This window comes from Primulina eburnea, chromosome 11 (genome assembly GCF_022965805.1).
Source record: "Primulina eburnea isolate SZY01 chromosome 11, ASM2296580v1, whole genome shotgun sequence".
Taxonomy (NCBI): domain Eukaryota; kingdom Viridiplantae; phylum Streptophyta; class Magnoliopsida; order Lamiales; family Gesneriaceae; genus Primulina; species Primulina eburnea.
The window spans coordinates 18,673,551-18,680,366 of NC_133111.1; the positions used below are offsets into that span (position 1 = coordinate 18,673,551).

Consider the following 6,816-nt stretch of genomic DNA (forward strand, 5'->3'; position numbering starts at 1 on the left):
ACATTAAGATGGGTAAACAATTGAGGATGAATTAATCTAGTTATAATATATTCAAGAAATTAAACATAGCATTTAAATATTTAAATTTGAGGTCACGTATGCCATGCAAGATTCTAAACAAGATTCTAAACTAAACAAATTTGTTAATGCATTAAAATATATATAATGGAGGTTTAAAATATTAAACAATAAAAATTCAAGGTTTAAATAAAAATATACCATGAAAATGAGTAACAATTTCGATCAAGATATTTTAAATGTGTAATGAACCTCATTCAAATCACCTCATGAGCCTTGTAAGGTGAATACAATTCATCACCTTTAATTCATTAATTATTAGTGAATTCAAACACAATAATATACCTTAATTTTCCTTAACCCAGCATGCTAGTAAATAAACAAAAATATGCAGCAAAATGAGGAAAAGAATCGGCTTACAAGGAGAGAAGGAAGCAATTCAAAAACCATTCAACTCCTTCACTTGTAACTCCCACCTTAATGCATATTATGACACCTTTAACACCCCTTTTAACACTCACCTTCATTGTCTAGCAAACCCACACTCTCACCTATGAAAAATATCAAGAAATAGCAGCTTATAATTGTGAGTTAGCAGCTAGAATAATAGAATAAGAGCAGCTACAGCAAGGTAAAGAAACAATTCAATTCCCATTCAAATTCTCACTTGTAACTCTCAACTAAATGCAATTCAAGAGTTATTTAACACATCTTATATCATTCAACTTCCATACCTAGCCTTCCCCCACCCTTACATTCAAAATATCAGAAAGAACCAACTGTTGAAATCGTGAAAAACAGCACAGAAACAAGAAAGGAAATCCAACTCCGACTCCGCCGCTCGTATTCGTCGTATTGATTTGTTTTTTTTGTCAAAACAAATTCCAGGGCATGTATATTTTGTTCCTTTGCTCCTCAATCAAAACATATTAGATATTTTAAAGCAGTATATGATCAAGATTTATGAGACAACACAAAATATATCAGCAACATTGTAATGAACCAGCACAAAGCACTCACGGCTTTTTGTTTTTGACTTCACGGTTTTGCTGAATTTTGTTGCTTACAGGATGTTGTTCGGTTCCAGGCACTCAAGGCTCCTTCTAGGCATAATTAGAATGTGTTATGGTGTTATTGGTTCAATGGTTCAAGTCCATACACGCACAACAAAAAATTGACTGCAATATTTCCATGAGTTACAGTTTTGTGTCAAAGTTTCTGTCATTGAGTTGTCTAAGGGGTGTATTCGAATCCTGGCTGTCCTAGGAGCTGTAGCCATGGTTAGAACCCTCCCTTATCATGTATATGACGTGACCAAATCACCCTTTCAAGGTTTGGTTCACGGCTTCATCAGATTTTTACATTTACATGGCTAATGTCCCTCGGTTTTGAAATTTCTGAAATCTGTAGGAGTGAGCTTCGGTTTTGGAGTGTTGTGTGGTCTGTGGTTGGCTTCTATCCCATAACCATGGTTCATACAACACTTCATTATGTCTAGATCGAGCCACGGTTGATCACGTAGCCACTGGAACGATCTAAGATGACAAAACAATGCAATACATCCCACTACACAGAATGGGTGTGCTCGGTAGAAGCTTGATACTGTCCAAGTTGATTGATTGGGTTGTGACTGGATTTTAGCCCTTAGCCGTGGTCCAAGCCATGCCTTAGGATGTTGGTAAGAGTCTTTGGTTGGTGTTTCAAGCCAATGGTCATTAAATTTCAGAGTTTACACCACAAATACACAAGCTGCTACTGCTGTAATTTGACAACAACTTTCAGTTTCGGTTTTGATGCTTGTTTGAGTTCTTGGTTGCCTTTTAGCCCATGGCCTTGGACTGGACAGTACCTCAATGAGTTAGGAAAGTCATGTTTTTGGCCGTTTGTGATTCTGTTAAGTTTAGAGGTCGTACGAGAATTTACAGTGCAATGTGCCAAAGTGACTCTCGAAAGAGCGTTTCATGATTTTAGCCTCCATTCACCAATTTTCGTGTTTTCCAGTCCTCATGAGTATTTTTCAGTATGTTAGGGGTATTTTTAATCGTGGTTAAACGTCGGTTTAATGTTGGTTCGGTTTGGTACGAAGCCATGATTGAAAAATTAAGTTGTTGGTCATAATAGTCTCGTTTTTGGTTCTATTGTTAAGTTTTGGTCAAGATAAGAATATTTGCATGTGTCACATAATAGAATTAGGTTGCAACAAGCCTGGGAGCGATACGACTCATCCGGTAAAAATAAGGTTATAATTATATTACGTGCATAAAAATATAAAATGTTTATTTTTGAGATATATGCGATATGTCTTGTGGCCACCTTATGTTTATGGGTTTGGAAGTCGGTAGGCGCAACCGAGGACCTCTCCACCCGGTGACTTAAGACCGGTTTACGATTATGTATGAGTACGGATATCCAGTCTAAGGGCTGTGGTGATCTCTACCATTCAGTATACTGTGGTTTAGTCTGATCAGGCACTCACGTTATGTTATGGGCTACTTGCTTAGAAACATTATCTCTACCAGAAAATTATAATATGATATGACAGAGCTCTATTGAGCAAAGCTTTTACGTATGATTTTCAGATATGCACGTAGTTATAATTATTCATGATACGATTTTCACCATACGTTTTACAATACCATATTTTTACGTTACATGCGATTTTATTATATATTTACTTGTTATTCACGATAAATACATGTTGAGTCTTTAGACTCACTAGACTTGATTGTTGTAGGTATTGATGAGGTCGAGACTGCGGGTGTAGACTAGTGAGCTATTTTGGGGCAGCAGTAGTAAACCTGAGGACCTCATGTTTTAGTTTATGAACCTTTTAGCATTCAAACTAAATTTTATTATGTTGGATTATTTTAAGTTGTTGTTGGAAATACAATGTTGACTTCCGCTATTATTTTTAAGTTAAAATTATTTACATGTTTATATTATAAATGAAGCAAGATAATTATTTATTTAGGAAAATTTTAATAATTCCGCCTCAAGTGCTTTGATCCACTCTACAGCCACCAATGGATCAGTGCTCCCCGCAAACAAAGGCGGATCCATTCTCTTGAAAGCAGTAAATATCCCATCGGTTCCAACTGCCTGAGCCACTTGGCCTCTCCCTTGGCCTCTACCTTGACCTTGCAAACAGATCAACTGCTGAATCTGCTCACTATGGACCTTGGCTTGCTCTTTCAATAACTTTCCGAACTCGTCGACAACTCTCGATGAGGAGCTATCCTCACCCTCTGAAGCTTTCCTCTTAGGAGGCATTAAATCCTACAATGTGCTCACATCATACATATCAACTAATAACAATAAATAGACGTAGAAGAAGACATACCCGGATTGTTGAAAGTAGACGAAGTTATATGCATTGGTCCGAAGAACGCTGCTCTGATACCACTAAATGTAACAACTCTGACCGATTTTATAAAATAACACAGCGGAAATTAAAAATTTTACTTGAAGGGAGGAAGGATTTAAAAATTTCTTGACATAAAACATTTACAATTAAAAGTATAAACATGATCAATAAAGTGTTGCGTCAAAAGACAAAATACCATTTTTTATCATGTCAAAATGCTAGCAAAATATCTTCTTCCTTCCATCTCTGGTATGCATATGACCCCGGCTCCAATCAAAGTCCCGGCTCGTCACTCTTATCTGCATCACATGAAATAACTGAAATGAGTATAAAACTGAGCAAGTGGAACTCTTACATAACAATCCATAAATATCATACTCTGTAAAACATGGGTTTGAAATCATTAAATACCATCTAACTCTTGAAACATGAAAAACATAATATAACATAACAATAACTATGGTATTTCTCTTTTCTCTGTTGGATTGATATCTAAAGTATCTCTGTCTCTGTACCTATATCCCATCGATATAAATCGATACTCTGCTGGGATATAAGCCTATGGTTGTTGATCAACTAATTGCATGCAATCTCTGACTATGTATCTATCAATCCAATAAATCATTTGAACTCTCTTTTGGGCATTAAATCAAACACTTTGCATACTCTTTTCTTTTGTATTCCCTTTTACACAATTGAGACATATAAAAGCCTCTAATATACAACAAAGTGTATTTATACATAATATGAATCAAATGGACGGGAATATCATGTTAAAACCATTGAAACACCATACATATATTATCATGTGAGCACAAGGAAATGAATTCCACTTACTACACTTAGAGCACTTGATTCTAAACTCTTGGTTGAATTCCTACAACAATAAACCATGTCTTGAACCATCAATAACTTAATAATCATAAACCCATACCATAAAACCCATAAAACCAACACAACTAAACATCCCATGATTTCCCAACATCATAATCCAAATAATAACCAAACCCACAAGCTTACCTTAGCTCCTTAAACTCAAAAGAACCTTGTTCTCACTTCAATAATCCAACAAGGAGCTTGAATCAAAGGCACAAAATGAAGAAATAAGAACCCTAGCTTTCCCCTTGAGCTGCAAACCGAGAAGTAGGAGAAGAAATGAGGAAATAATGAGCCAACTCTTGTCTTATATCACTTAAACTCCAAAACACGCTTATACTGTTCATCGACCGCAGGTGCGCTAGCTTCTTCACCGCGGTGCACTACATGTACTGGACAACATCCGAAAATCTGAAAACGACGAGCGCAGGTGTGCTGCATTTCCTACCGCGGGTGTGGTTGACCTTTTGCCCACCCCATGAGAAGTTGGGGTGTTGTCTCCATCCAGCATTATATGTGTTCAAATATGGATCATTCCTAGAACGGTTTTGAATCCCCAATTGATTTACTGGTGCCTCCTCATGCACATAGAAATGACCATTGTCTTCACAATCATTAACATAGTGTTCTCCTCCGCATTTATCACAGAATATCTCTTGTAGGCACATCGCTGACCCGTTTACATTCAAGCTGTCTATTTTCCTATTAAGTGCTTCTAATTGAACAGTGACAGCAGAAATGTCAGTTACCTGGTGAACTCATGGACTCCTCCTCTGATTGTTCCTCTTTGATTGAGAGTGATAACTGCTAGCAGCCATCTCCTCCAATAATTTGTATCCTTCTTCGGCTATTTTCCACAACATATTCCCACAGACCGAAACATCTATCATGGTACGGTTAGACGAAATTAAATTATAGTAAAAATTTTGGACAACTAACCAAAGAGGCAACTCATGATGTGGGCATCTCTGCATTAAGTTTTTGTAGCGCTCCCAAGCCTCATAGAGTTACTCCCGCTCAAATTGAGAGAATGTATTTATGTCTGCTCGCAGCTTCATGGTTTTTGAGGGAGGAAATTATTTCGAGAGGAATGCCATGGCCATAATCTTCCCAAGTTGTGATTGAACATACAGGCAAACAATTCAACCAATATTTAGCTTTGTCACACAAAGAGAACGGAAATAAACGAAGTCTAACAGCATCATCAGAAACTTCATTAAATTTACAAGTGTCACAAATTTCTAAGAAGTCGGTGATGTGATTGTTTGGATCATCTAACGCATTTACGCCAAATTGGACAGTGGTTTGGATCATCTGAATTATGTCTGGTTTGATCTCAAACTGGTTCGCCCTAACGGTTGGTCGCACTACGCTTGGACGTGTTCCATCAAGTGAAAGCGAAGGTTGTGCATACTCCAACATGGGTATGTTCCTTGGTTCTTCGACTCCTAGATCTCAATGACGCTCTTTCTCTCGTTTTTTTATGTTCATCATGTCTCTCAGCCTTTGTTGTTGCCTCCGTCTACGTAGGGTTCTATCAATCTCGAGATTGAATATCTCTAGTTCAGACTCTAGAGATATTGGTATGCACAGAGAGAAATACTTGAAAATAAATCAAAGGTGTAAACAAAACAAAATAAATAAGGCTAAAGTAAATAACTAAGAATAAAATTGTGCATTAACAGTCCTCGGCAACAGAGCCAAAAACATGATCGAGCAAAACTTGCAATTTAAAATCCTTAGTAAAAATTAATAATAATCAAGCTCGAAATAACAGCAAGTGCACGATGTCAAGGAATAATATAGTGTACGAGATTATGTGTATCGTTCTACTAGAGACTGTATTTGGTAATTTGTATTCTCAGTTATTCAAATCATTAGCAACAAAAATTTTGATTATTGTTTACTACATTGATTTTTAAATAAAAGCTCAATGAAATAGTTCAAAAATTAAATGGTGAAATAAATTGTAATAGCCGATCGTTAATTTATTTTATTATGGTGATTGTGTATGGCTTTACGTTATGTATGAATGTTATAGAATTGAATCGATAATGGATGAGTAGAATAGAAGGTTGAACTTGAGTTAAATAGGTAATGGAAGTGCTGAAACAGTATGAAACTGTGGCAGTAGTTATGGTTTTTAGCATAATGTTTTGTGTTTTGATCCAAATTATGTAAAGCCACTTCCATTAGAAAGATAAGATATAAGGCTATAGCTTTCATGTTTTGAGTTTTGTTCAAATCATTAGGAAAGATGAGCCAAAAATGGCCCGATATGTGTCGTGCATATCGTCGTTCTTGCATTGACACATGTTGGGAGAATGAGCATAACATTTTACTCAGACCTTCAATGACCATAAATGCATGATTTTAGCATGAATATATATGTTTAGTTCTTGGTTCATTAAGATTGCATCATATAAAGCTTTTAGCAGTATTTCACGCTCGAACAAGGAAAGGAGACCGAGAACAATTAAGGAAAAATGTTTTGATTAAATAATTATTTTTTATTATTTAATATATGGTGTAAATAATGGTGATTTCTTGTTAAGGTA

At 36.1% G+C, this 6,816-nt stretch overlaps 1 pseudogene; it reads left to right on the forward strand.

Moving 5' to 3' along the window:
* Window positions 1-5,206: 5,206 nt before the first annotated feature.
* Window positions 5,207-5,305, forward strand: LOC140806465 (small nucleolar RNA R71; annotated as a pseudogene).
* Window positions 5,306-6,816: the final 1,511 nt, after the last annotated feature.